The 14,560-nt window shown below is 40.6% G+C and overlaps 1 protein-coding gene across 2 annotated transcripts in view; it reads right to left on the bottom strand.

Moving 5' to 3' along the window:
• The window catches only part of CDH11 (cadherin 11), a 172,050-nt gene extending 157,783 nt beyond the window's left edge, over positions 1-14,267 (bottom strand). The window contains exon 1 of one of the 2 annotated variants that reach the window (XM_058155072.1): positions 14,113-14,267. The gene's annotated coding sequence lies outside the window, so the exon portion shown is untranslated. The remainder of the gene's footprint in view (positions 1-14,112) is intronic. The other variant, XM_058155075.1, reaches the window with a different exon arrangement.
• Between the last annotated feature and the right edge of the window lie 293 nt (positions 14,268-14,560).

Raw genomic sequence — 14,560 nt, 5'->3', positions numbered from 1 at the left:
CATAATGGAACACCCACAATTTCTGAATGCAAGCTGTTCCACTGGTTAATTGTTCTCACTGTTAAGAAATTTCTCTAGTTCTAGGTTGCTTCTCTCCTTGATTATTTTTCATCTGTTGCTTCTTTTCTTCCCTTTTGGTCCTTTGGAGAATAGGTTGACCATTTCTTCTTTGTGGCAGCCCTTCAAATATTGGAACATGGCTATCATGTCTCCCTTAGTCCTTTTCACTACACTAGACATATCCAATTCCTGCAACCATCCTTCAAGCCGCTCATTTGGGAAGAACCAAAATAAATATTGCTATCCCAAATCACAGTTCTACTCCCAGGTAAAAAGCTTCAAAGCTTTTATCCTATCAATGAAGATTCTATGACTTTTGAAGTTAACAGGAATTTGCAAAAGAGGGTTTGTAAAAACCAACGTGGTTCTTTAAATATTTAAATATCTGCATGCATGGCCCAAATTTGATTTTCATTATCTAAAGAGGAAGCGGGGGGATGGGAAACGAGGGTGGATTACTGCCATAATTTATGGCACATCTGGCTGCAAACCAGCATGCAAAAATAATTGCTTTGCTGGAGATAATCAGGAAAACAGGATCTTGAATAATGAAATTGCATGGGCTAAGACCTAACTAGAGAGCTAGCAAATTTTGGAGCCCTCTTCCATTACTGACTGATTTTGTGTCACCAAGTCAGTATCAATTCTTAGCAAGTACACAGATAAATTTTTGCAAGGATGACCTTCCATCATAAAATGGCTAAATGCACATAACACTCCAAACTCAGATTAGTATTAGCAACAAACATGATTAAGGGGCTGGAGGCTAAAACAGAAAACAAAGAACAGTTGCAGGAATTGGGTACGTCTAGCTTAATGAAAAGGAAGGACTGGGGTGATATGATACAATAGCAGTGTTTCAATATTTGAGGGGCTGCTGCCACAAAGAAGAGGGAGGTCAACCTATTCTCCAAAGGACCAGAAGGCAGGACAAGAAGCAATGGATGAAAACGAATCAAGGAGAGAAGCAACCTAGAACTAAAATGACATTTCCTGACAGTGAGAACAATGAATCGGTGGAACAGACTGACTTCAGAAGCTGTGGGTGCTTCATCACTGGAGGCTTTTAAGAAGAGATTGGAAAGCCACTTGTCTCGAATGGCATAGGATCTCCTGCTTGAGCAAGGGATTAGACTAGAAGGCCTCCAAGGTCTTTTCCAACTCTGTTATTAGTTAAATACTGTTAAATCTTGATCCACTAAATTAAGTCATTTTTACAACCTGTCAAACCCAGACCAGCTAACAAATGGTTCCAGTCACAGAGCAAACTATGTTTAACAAACTAGATCATGATTTAACATAATAGTTTGCTTTATGTAACATGTGAAGACAATGACTGGATATCCACAAAAAGTCACAAAATTATAAATTACCTAACAAAAGTAAAGATAAAGATATGCCCTGTCCAGTTGTGTCCAACTCTAGAGGGTGGTATTCATCCTCATTACCTAATTACCAAATAGCATTTTTAATAGCAATAGCACTTAGACTTATAGACTGCTTCACAGTACTTTATCTGGCCTCCTCTAAGTTTACAGATATGGTGGCTCAGTGGCTAAGATGCTGAGCTTGTCGATCAAATGGTTGGCAGTTCAGCACTCGAATCCTTAGTGCCACATAACAGGGTGAGCTCCCATTACTTGTCCTAGCTTCTGCCAACCTAGCAGTTTGAAAACATGTAAAAAATGCAAGTAGAAAAATAGGGACCACCTTTGATGGGAAGATAACTTGTTCTGTGCGGCTTTGGCGTTTAGTCATGCCGGCCACATGACCATGGAGATGTCTTCGGACAGTGCTGGCTCTTTGGCTTTGAAACGGAGATGAGCACTGCCCCCTAGAGTAAGGAACGACTAGCACATACGTGCGAGGGGAACCTTTATCTTTACCTTTAAGTTTACAGAGTCAGCCTATTGCCCCTAACAATCTGGGTCCTCATTTTTACAGACCTCGGAAGGATGGAAGGCTGAGTCAACCTTGAGCCTATTGTAATTAATTTAGGTAATTTTTAAATTGCCTAATACCATTTTGGTTTACCCTAATATGAATTTGCATCACAGTTATAACTTACAAGCAAAGCAATCGCACCCACTTCTGACAATCTCAGAGATGCTTATGTTGAAGACAAATTACCTATCCGGGTTTAAACCAGGCTAAAATATTGTTGCCTTTGGCCCGAAATATCTTATAAAGATATCCAGGATGATGATGTACAAAGTAAGAAATACACAAAAAGAGAGAATCTTGGGACACGACATTAAATAGGAAAGCAGTTGTGTTCCAGATGTTGCTTAATACCTTCTATCTTGTCATCCCTGGGGCTTTCTGGATTTAAAAAAAAACATCTGGAAGTTTATAGTTACTGCCTTAAGTTTCAGGCGACCCACTTTATCAGTTGTTTATCTGTGTTTTGCATTTCTCGTTTTGTTTTCCATTTCATTTTGCTGCGAGCATCTGATTTGACAGTTGGCTCCATGGCCCACAAAAGTTTCATAGGTAATGAATATGCTGTTTTCTAAGATTCTGTTACTTTTTGCTTTTTCTGGGGGAAGCAAATCTTTTAGAAGTATTGTCGCACAGATGATATCAGCAATTACTTTGAACAATATAACATAATCTCCAACATAAACTGCTTTGATTCTTCTTCTTTTTTTACTGGGGTGAGCATGTACGTTTGTGTGTGGGTGTTTTTGTATGTGGGTGACACATAGAGAGAGTGACAAAGTAAAAATGTGTGTGTGTGTGTGTGTGTGTGTATGTGTGTACATATACACACACATTTTTATTCACCTGAGAAATAGGGAGAAAGAACATTGATACTTCAGATATTTTAAATAGCAAAGATCTGATTACATTTTAAATTATCCCCATACTTTAAGTAGTGTATAAAACATTGGTTCCTGAAATACAACTCACGTGATGCATTTATTTTGCAAGAGACACCTATCTGAGATGTCATTAACATATAATAAAATTGTGTCTGCTAATAATCACAAGCTTATGCTAAAACCAGACCTTTTAGAACAAAAGGAACAAATTAGCTATGATTTCTGCACATCTAATGGGTTTCAATGGGTCTGCATGAAATAAGACCAAACCAGAATCTAGCTGATTGGCACAATCCATACATTGCACTAAGCTCTGGATTGATTTAATCAATGGCTTGCTAGTTAGATCACAAAGGTCTGCTGTACCCTAAGCAGTAAATCATGGTTAAATGACTTATTATGATTTACATGATGTGCAGATGTTACCAGCTACCCCAGATGTCCATGCACAGCTAAACAGAAGCTTTCTCTCCTTATTCTTACTTCTTTTCATATTCTTACACCTATCCTCATTCAGCAATTTTGCAGATATTGCATTTGCTCCATTGAACTGAATGAGAAAATTCACAAGTGTGGGATGTTAATTTGAATATTTGGCTTGCACACGGAGGAACAAATGGAAATGTTAGTTCAAAAACTATGTCATTATTTGTGTGCTGAATATTATTATATGCAATTTAGAGATTAGGTTTCTAATTACATTTCCATGGAGGAAAACACACCTCCATATTTAAACTTGTCACATTATTGCTGATGTCTTCTCACTTGAAATTATGAAATAGCAGCATCGTATTAATATCTCGTATTGATATATAGTGTTAATATCTAGTGTTAATATCTAGTGGGACACAGTGGCTCAGTGGCTAAAACACTGAGCTTGTCGATCAAAAGATTGGCAGTTAAGCAGTTCGAATCCCTAGTGCCGCATAACGGGGTGAGCTCCCGTTACTTGTCCCACCCTCTGCCAACTTAGCAGTTCAAAAGCACATAAAAAATGTAAGTAGAAAAATATGGACCACCTTTGGTGGGAAGGGAACAGGGTTCCATGCGCCTTTGCCGTTTAGTCATGCCAGCCACATGACCACGGAGACATCTTGGGACAGCGCTGGCTCTTCGGCTTTGAAACGGAGTCGGGAACGACTAGCACATATGTGTGAGGGGAACCTTTACCTTTACCTTTATTAATATCTCTATCCAACCAGGTAGATAACCTGATCTGATCTCCATGCAAGGGCCCCATCAAGGCTCTTGGGATGCAGTCAATGGTCAAAATCAGTCTGCAAAATCACTGTGTGAACAGACGTGAGTACAGGATTTGCATACCCACACTCAGCCGCACTTCATTAAGTTAGCAACACACCCCAGTCAATACTAATCACTTGTTACAAATCACCGTGCCTGGATCGCACAAGGTTCAGGCGCAAATTGAATAAGACATGCCCATTTAATGGAGGCGTAGAACGTTTCTTCTTGACTTAGCATCCAGATAGTCCTCATCTTACAATAATTCATTTAGTGACCGTTCGAAGTTGCAACGGCACAGGGAAAAAGTGACTTAGGGCCATTTTTCCACACTCACGACCCATGCAGCATCCCCATGGTCAAGTGATCAAAATTCAGATGCTTGGCAATACCAATATGCCGGTTGCATATTTAGGCCAGTTGCAGTGTCCAGGGATCATGACTTTTATGACCTTCCGACAAGCAAAGTCCATGGGGAAGCCAGATTCGCTTAACAACCATGTCACTATGACTGTAACTTTGTTGCTTGTATCCTTACGATTAATATTGATATTGTTTTCTGATTGCTTATTTGTAGCCTATGACTATCATTAAGTGTTGTACCTTAGAATTCTTGATGAACATATGTTTTCTTTTATGTACACTGAGAGCCTAGGCACCGAAGACAAATTCCTTGTGTGTCCAATCACACTTGGCCAATAAAATTCTATTCTATTCTATTCTATTCTATTCTATTCTATTCTATTCTATTCTATTCTATTCTATTCTATTCTATTCTATTCTAAAAACAGAATTGGATAATCACATTTGGATAAAATATTATCCAATAAAATAAAATATTCAATGACTAGCACGTATGTGCGAGGGGAACCTTTACCTTTACCTTTTCTATTCTATTCTATTCTAACCTGACAACGGCAGTGATTCACTTAACAACTATGGCAAGAAAGGTCGTAAAATGGGGCAAAACTCCCTTAACAACTGTTCTCGCGTAGCCCCAGAAATGTTGGGCTCAATTGCGTTCGTAAGTCGAGGATTACCTGCAATGGAAAATGTTTCCTTTTTTTTCCCCACCCAACAATTAGACCCTCTAAATTAGATATAAGCTTAACAGTTAATATCAATGAAGATTAATGCTTTGTAAAAGTGTGTGTAGTTTTTTAAATTTCTATTTTGACATCACACACACACTAGAACACCACTCCATAGTATTCGGTGGGAAAGTGTAGTTTTCCTGACATGACTTCATCTCCCTGCCCCAGAAGAAAATGCAGAAAAATCCATCTTATTCTCTCTTTCAGTAGAATACGACACTGAACCATATTTTCAACCAAGTACACTAACTCTTTTTTTTCCGTTGCTGCTGTGTGAAGCTGTTTTCATCCCATAATGACTATGAGCCCCCCTCCAAAGCAGCAACGTATAATTTCATTGAAACCTTTTCTGAACCATGCATCTATAATCCATAAAGATTGATTGCTACTACAGAAATGGACTATCCCTTTCGATATAATTAAAGGACTCGATTAACCCTCTTTCATATTCCAAAAGTATTTATACTGGGGCATGTGGGGAATACAATAAATTCCCCCTCAAACTGCTGCTACTTCTATAAAAAAATTTAAATTCTTAATATTCACAGCACAGTCCAACAGTCCGATCTATGATCCTGGATTAGGCATGGACAGATTGCATGATTTCTCATTAAACTTTTCCTTCCAAGGAATTCTTTAGTTCAACATTATTCAAGGAGTAAATCCCCCCCAAAATATAACTGCGTGTGAAAGTTTTATGATGGTTGCAGTGTTCTGGAGTCCTGTGATCCCTTTTTGCGATTGTCTGACAAGCAAAGTCAATGGGGAAACTGACTTCACTTAATCGTGTTACTAACTTAACAACTGCATTGATTTACTTAACAACTGTGGCAAGAAATATCTTAATACGGGGGAAAACTCACTTCATAAAATGCCTCCCGTAGCAACAGATGTTTTGGGCTCAATTGTCATAACTATTGAAAAACCACAGGAACCCCTTCAAATAATACTAGAAGTATTCCAATAAGAACTTCTAGCAGTTCAGTCTAGGATTCCAATAAATAGAACTTTTCAATTAAAAAACACCACCACCACCAGAAAATGTTTATACATCATTCTTCTGTAGTAGAAGTACCATGACCTGGAAACACATCCTATAAATATTAGATTAAATGTTTGTTTTAAAACTTACAAAGTTTTAAAACAAATTCATCCCCCAAACAGATGGTCCACATAAAAGCTATTAACTAGAAGAGGAAAAAGTAATAATCTAATCATTAATGCAATTCCTACAACTATTTCAATGAACTAAAGAAAGAAAGAAAATGAAATTTTCAAATGCCTGGATAGATGATAGATAGATAGATAGATAGATAGATAGATAGATAGATAGATAGATAGATAGATAGATAGATAGATAGATAGATACAGACAGACAGACAGACAGACAGACAGACAGATAGATAGATAGATAGATAGATAGATAGATAGATAGATAGGGAGATAGGGAGATAGATAGGTAGGGAGATAGGGAGATAGATGGATATAGATAGATACTGATAGAGAGAGAGAGAGAGAGAGATAGGTGGCTGGCTGGCTGGCTGGCTGGCTGGATAGATAGTCTTTGATTTAAGAAGGTCTCAGGAAAGGCATTTGATAGATATTATTATTATGAATAAATCAACATCCTCAGAACCCCTGGAGGCTTTTGTTACAGAAATTCATATTAAAACAAAAAAAAATAATGCCAGGGGAATATTATATTTGGTAACAACTATTCAAGTCATCTCAGAGGATGAACATTTCTGAAATTTATCCATTAGTAGTAGAAATAGCTCATTCTTCTAAATCTTCCATTCTTCTATTTTCCAACATCTGAAGATATGGCCAAAGGCTTCTCACAAAATTAAGAAAGAGAAAGAAAACAGTCTCTACGTTCAAGGGTCTTGGCATGATAAATTCTCAAAAGAAAGTTCTCAGTCAAATATGTAATGCTATCATTAAAACTGTGGTTTATTCTTTGGTACTGTGATAGAAACTCTTATTAAAGTTACAACATCGTATCTTTTCTTTTATGTACACTGAGAGCATATGCACCAAGACAAATTCCTTGTGTGTCCAATCACACTTGGCCAATAAAATTCTATTCTATTCTATTCTATTCTATTCTATTCTATTCTATTCTATTCTATTCTATTCTATTCTATTCTATTCTATTCCTTATGATTCTTGATGAATGTATCTTTTCTTTTATGAACATTGAGTGTGTATGCACCAAGACAAATTCCTTGTGTGTCCAATCACACTTGGCCAATAAAATTCTATTCTATTCTATTCTATTCTATTCTATTCTATTCTATTCTATTCTATTCTATTCTATTCTATTCTATTCTATTCTATTCTAACAAGACGGCCCAGAAAAATGGCAATAGCAAACCATCTCCCCCCCCCACCTTCATATTCTCTTAACTTTCTGTTCTTCTTGTAGACATTTCAGGCTAGGTAGTGAAATGTTTGCAACAAGAGAAGAAGCTTTCAACCTGAGCTTTATTTATTCTCCATTATTGGACTTCCACCTAGAAAGACTATATAGATATATGTCCATCAAAAATCAAGCTCAAAAATCAAGCTCATCACAATGACTGGCTTCACTTAACACGGAAGAGCCAAACAAATCAATCACATCAGGATTGAACATGATGGCGTGTGGATTATGCAGCATGTAGAGACGGGAGCTTAATTTGAAAAAGGGCTCAATGAGAAATTTACCATTTTGCTCTATTTTAGCACGGCGTGCAAAGGCAGCACGGAGGCTGAGGATCATTTATTCTTGAGCAGATGCTTCTGATGAAAGATTGGAACTGGAGCTTGCCAAAGGTCAGTCAGTTCCCTGACTTACAACCACAACGGAGCACAACGTTTCTGTTCCTGAGCGAGAGAGTTGCTATGTGAATTTTGCTCCATTTTATGACCTTTCTTGCCACTTGTTGCTAAGTGAATCACTGCATTTGTTAACTTAGTAACATGGTTGTTAAGTGAACCTGGCTTCCCCGTTGACTTTGCTGGTCAGAAGGTCGCAAAAGGGGATCCCATAGCCTTGCAACCGTCATAGCCTTTTGGCTCCCGTGTAACACCCCTCCTGCGTAATCTGCACTGGCTCCCGGTGGTCTTCCGGGTTCACTTTAAGGTACTTGTCATCACCTTTAAAACGCTCCATGGCCTAGGGCCGGGATATTTACGGGACCGCCTACTGCCACCATTAGCCTCTCACCGACCAGTGCGCTCTCACAGAGAGGGCCTCCTCCGGATACCGTCAGCTAAACAATGTCGGCTGGCGACCTCTAGGGGGAGGGCCTTCTCTGTGGGGGCCACCTCTGGAACGAGCTCCTCTGGGGCTTGCCAACTCCCGATCTCAGGTCCTTCCGCGAGCTGAAGACGTTGCTGTTTCGAAGAGCAGGACTAGCTTGAACGTAGTTTTTAAATTGGGATTTTTAAAAAAGGGGTCTAATTGAGGTTTTAAATTTGTATTTAAAAGTTTTAGGGCATCAATTGAATTTAACTGTCTATTCTTTAGCTGTTTTTTATCTATTATATGTTTTCTGTTGTTTTTTGTCTGTGAACCGCCCTGAGTCCTTCGGGAGATGGGCGGTATACAAATATAATAAATAATAATAATAATAATAATAAATATGAGCCAGTTGCCAAGCATCTGAATTTTGATCACATGACCATGGGGATGCTACAAGGGCCGCAAGGGTGAAAAACGTTCGTTAAGTCATATTTTTTTTCCACTGCTGTTCCAACTTTAAATGGTCAGTAAACAAGGTGTTGTACGTTGAGGGCTACCTGTCCTCCATTCCTCAGCCACTCCAGGCTATCAAAAGTTCATTGAAAACTCTTGAGGGTGGAGCAGTGCAAGTCCAATTTCCTGATTGCTTATTTGTACCCTATGACTATCATTAAGTGTTGTATCATTAAGTGTTAAATCTGTACCCTATGACTCTCATTAAGTGTTGTAAACATTGTATTTTGATGAAGGTATCTTTTCTTTTATGTACACTGAGAGTGTATGCACCAAGACAAATTCCTTGTGTGTCCAATCACTCTTGGCCAATAAAAAATTCTATTCTATTCTATTCTATTCTATTCTATTCTATTCTATTCTATTCTATTCTATTCTATTCTATTCTATTCTATTCTATTCCTTATGATTCTTGATGAACATATCTTTTCTTTTATGTACACTGAGAGCATATGCACCAAGACAAATTCCTTGTGTGTCCAATCACTCTTGGCCAATAAAAAATTCTATTCTATTCTATTCTATTCTATTCTATTCTATTCTATTCTATTCTATTCTATTCTATTCCTTATGATTCTTGATGAACATATCTTTTCTTTTATGTACATTGAGTGTGTATGCACCAAGACAAATTCCTTGTGTGTCCAATCACACTTGGCCAATAAAAAATTCTATTCTATTCTATTCTATTCTATTCTATTCTATTCTATTCTATTCCTTATGATTCTTGATGAACATATCTTTTCTTTTATGTACATTGAGTGTGTATGCACCAAGACAAATTCCTTGTGTGTCCAATCACACTTGGCCAATAAAAAGTTCTATTCTATTCTATTCAACAGTAATGCTAGAAAGATGGAGGAGTAAGATGTTAGTCCTGACAAACTGCCTGAGCATTAGTCTGACCCACAACACGGTTGTATTCAGTCTCCCAGGAGAGGACAAACAATACCAGTGGTAACAAAACAGTTTTTCACACTGGCCTAAAATGCTGACAGGCTGAGTGTTGAGCTAGAAAAGAATGCCAGCGCCCTCTGGCGATCGCAAACTCAGGCTCTTAAGAAAAACAAAAAAATTATGACTGAAGGTAAACCGAAGTATAGATTTCTTGCTAACACAGCTTAAAGGCATGAAAGCATAAAGAATGTTTTACCAAGAAATGAGAGCCTTTATTAAAACAAACACAAGAACGGTACAATAACAAGAGCTGATGCAATCATCTGGTATTATAAAACTGCGGCCCTTTCCAAGTTTTCTTTTACTTAAAGCCTCCCAACTCAAAAGACAATAATAATGACTTTGTCAACTTGAAGCCAACACAAAATACTTTTGGGCTGTGCTATTTATTGACTGATGCCATATAACCAAGCACAGGAGACAGGGACTTAAAAAGTCAACTAAAAATGAGAAGATTACAGAGTGCTGGCGATATAAATTAATACGGCATATTCAACGTGTTCCTTTCCAACCAATATTTTCCAACTTCAATATAGCATCTTCTTATCAATCAACTAAGTAGAAGCATCACTGCTAATTACACATCCTGAAGGCCCACTTAGAACTTCATAGACACCCCACAAGAAATGTTCATAGAAGCCGTGAGATAGATAGGTTGACTAACAGCACCAGCTCATGGATACATACATACATACATAGCTGTCATAGAGAATTGATCAATCAACCAATCAATCACTCCATTGGTTGTTTTCCTCAGTTCCATGACCAATTAAGAAGGCCCAAAGTTGTTGAGCTGCCAAAAACAAGCTACGTATCAGAAAATGATATTTTTTTTCAAATTTATTAGAAGTAATAACGGGCACACACATTCCAGAAATCCTTTGCATTTCTACAAAAACAAATTTTTCCATTCCATGTTCTTTCTAGAAGATCCTAAATAGACAAAAGAGCAAGACGTCCTACTTGATAGCTAGTTATGCATAAAAAAAAGAAAATCTGTCTCTTGATTCACTTCTCCTGTTTTGTATTACTTTAATCTAAGTACAAATCTTTAATTAGCGGAAAGGACCATATATATATATATGTGGATAGATACAGTACTAATTATACTTGGACAGACTAATACACGTATGCATTGGCTTCAGTATAACAAGAGAGGATTTTGTATGGTTAAATTTCTCTGTTTACCCTCCTTTGATCCATACGCAATTACTTGATGGTAAACATACATTTTGTCAGGTCACCTCTATCTGCAGTGGTTCTTGCCCTGCCCTCAAGAAGAAATTGCCCGTCATAATTTTGATGAAATTCTTATCGTTTTCTGGACGATTGATGCTGATTGTAGCAGTTCGTTGCATTAATGAGTTTAGCCAAATGTGCAAACTTTGAGCATTTCTGCAAAGTCAGGCCTCAATGAGGAATGTATAAATAGTGTTTCCACGTTATCCCATCCCTCTGGTTGCACTATTGGAATTGGGAGTTTTAAATAGAAATTCTATAACTGCAGAATTGCAACCACCGCACATTAATCAACAACGGCAAGGAGAGCTTTGTTGGCATCGGCAAGGAGCGTCTTGTTTTTGTTTTTAAATTTGCAGACCCCGTCTTCTCCTCTTCTTCTTTCAGGCCGCAGTGAGGTCAGCCGCTTTGCAACTGCACTCCCACAAATATTTTCTGGGGGCTGGGACATGCCATTTTAAAATGTGCTGAAGCAGCCCTAACAAGGGTCACAATCTGCAGGTCTTGCCTGCATTCAAATTATCCCCTCTATTTTATTACCTCTTTCGCTAGCCCTGGATTGTGCTGAAGCCGGGCTACCCAATGCAGCACGTAACAAAACAGTTCCACATCCATTCGTGACATTTTCCCACTCCCTTCTTCCACAGATAGGAAAAAAAGTAAATAAGAACTGCAGCATGTATATAGTTCTCATAAAGAACACTCTTTAGGTTTAATTGTCACACAAAAGCTGAACTCTTGGGCAAATATTAACTGGAGAGCATCATTTATTATCTAAGAAGGATGGTATGTTTTTCAAAGAGCAATGGTAGCGCTAGGGGGATAAAATGGGGGGGGAGGAGTTGGAAGGGGAGAAGAAGAAGAAGGAGGAGAAGGAGGAGGAGGGGGGAGGAGGAGGAGGAGGAGGAGGAGGAGGAGACAACAAAACAAAACAAGGACAGTCAATGCTTTCAAGCTTCATGACTCTGCCTACATCTGCAGAAACTCTGTGACTTAAGTATCTCTTTTATGACCATAAGTGATAAAATAATAATAATTAATGTCTTAACCCTTAATCAGCGGCCCACGAAATGCTCATTGTGCTATTTCCAAAAATGAACACAAAGTTTGTGAGAAGGTAAAAGCAGAGCAGAGTGGAGAAAACGGTTTGCTTTTTCCTATTTGGAAGTTAAAGGTAGCTTTTTTGAAAAGACTGACCCGATTTTCTTAAAAGGCATGCCTTTGTGTCTTTGATGGGCAAATGCCCTACTGCTTCCTTGCAGCATTCTCTTTTCAACCCAACAAACAAACAAAAAAGTATAAAAAGGGGAATTCTTCCCCCCCCACACACACCTCCCATCTTCTTCTTCTTCTTCCATCCATTCTCCCCACACCCCACCCCACCGGCCAACTAGCTTCTCCTTTCCGTTCAGCGCCCAGCGAAATAAATATTTAAAGGCACAATGATGATCAATGGGCATCGCTCCAAAAGGTAAAAGTTGTTCTCCTGATGATGTCAGATTGCAAGATTGGGGTGTGTGTGTGTGTGTGTGTGTTGGCTCTCGAGGGCCCTCCCAGGAAAAGGACCGTTATGCAGAGGGGACCACCAAACGGCTTTCTGAGCCAGCGCTTTCTTTCCACCTTCGCCTTGGTTCAGATTTCCAAAAGATCAGCCAAAGGGTATAACGATTTTCCGACCAAAGCCACACACACACAACACACACACACACACACACATAGAGTGAAAGAGGGTGTTGGGAGCAAGAATGGAGCCGTTGGCAAAACCAGAATAAAAGTCTCTCGGATGGAGCGGGGGGTGGGTGGAGAGAATCTCCCGAATCCCAGTTTGGAAAACGTCTGGCCGCTTTCCCGTCTTCCTTAACACACACACACACACATCTACGCGGAGCATATTTGGAACCGAAGCATCTCCTCCTGAGATTCTGCCCCCTTCCCAAACAAACAATCTCCTGCAACCTCCCGCCCAAGAAGAAAACCCGGGAGTGGGAGCACTTTCTTTCCTACGGGGCTGGCTCTTCCTCGGAACGCGCAGTCGGTCTCGAGTGGGGTGGGGGGGGGGCTTCGCAAAGGCGCCGCCGGAGATTCGGAGCGAGGAGACACGCGCGCTCGCGCTCGCACAGACACACGGAGCGCGCGCACCCGGGAAGAAAAAAAAAACGGCGGGATCGAGAACTTAAAAAGATGGGCTTTGTAGTCCCCAATGGGGAAGGGCGGGGATTGGAGCAACCCAGAGACAGAGAGACAGAGACAGAGAGAGAGAGAGACAGAGCGAGAAAGAGAGCGATGCCTTCGGTGCCACGCACGCACATCCCTTCTCAACGCCTGGATTGTTGCGCCGATTTGGATGGTCTTGACTTAAAAAAAACCTCTTAAGCTCCGCTAGCCCCGTTCGGCCAATTATGGTCGCGCGGGTGCCAAAGCCAAGGAACGAAATAAAGAAATCTCACTTTAACACAAACACACACAGAGAGATACACGAACAGAGGAAGGGGGGGAGACGGCGAGCCCCCAACGCCCCCTCCCCAGAGATCTTAAAGGCTTTGCTTTCAGCTTCCAAGTCTGCCCTGCGCCTATTTAATTTCTCTCCAGCCCTTCTCGCTTGGTGAATCCCCCTCTTTAAGCTACGTGTCGGGCTGCAAGGCACTTTCCAGCCCCCCAAGCTTCCCCCTCCCATCCCGCTTCTCTCCCTGCTCCTCCCGACGTCCTTGATGGCCGGGGCGAACCCCAAAGCTCTGGTCCAACTCCTTCCGCAGCATCCTTCTGCCCCGTCGGCTGGGCAGAGCAGCCGACTTCCCCCACTCTTCATCCCCGGTCTTTCGCGCTCTCTCGCTCTCCTCTTCCTCCTCCTTTCCAAACCCGTCTCAAAGGAGCCTAGAATTTAAGAAACAAACCCTCCCCCCCTTCCCCAGAAATTTAGGGGGTCCCCGAGGGCCGGCGGGAAAGCAGCCGTTACCTGGAATTCTGGCGGCCCCCAGATTCTCTCTCTCCGAATTACCTCTGGAGAAAGGCGAGCAGACGAGTCCCATTCACAAGTAGAGGCGCAGTGTCTGCTGGTTCGCTCGCTCTCCAGCCTATTCCACTCCGCTGGCAACGCGGCTGAATGAGGCTTGGAGCTAGTGGAAGGAGAGAGAGAGAGCGCTTGGGGGTGGTGGGGGGGAGAGGAGGGAGGCACAGGGGGAGGGGGAAAGAGGGGGAGAGAAAAAGGGAGAAGGCTAGAGGCTCGGCTTGGGCTTCTTCTGCCGGGAACAGCTGGGGTAACCTCAATGCTTCCCCCCTCCTTTCCTTTTTCGAGGGGTGCCTGCCTCTCTTTTCCCCTCGTTTGCCTTTTTTTTTTTTTTGCAAGGCAGATTTGACTTGGGCAAAATGCTAACCAGGATGCCCCGGTGGAGAAGAAGCAATAA

This window comes from Ahaetulla prasina, chromosome 12 (assembly GCF_028640845.1).
Source record: "Ahaetulla prasina isolate Xishuangbanna chromosome 12, ASM2864084v1, whole genome shotgun sequence".
NCBI lineage: Eukaryota > Metazoa > Chordata > Lepidosauria > Squamata > Colubridae > Ahaetulla > Ahaetulla prasina.
Note: the sequence above shows the minus strand (reverse complement) of the source record. Positions and strands in the feature narration are given on the sequence as shown.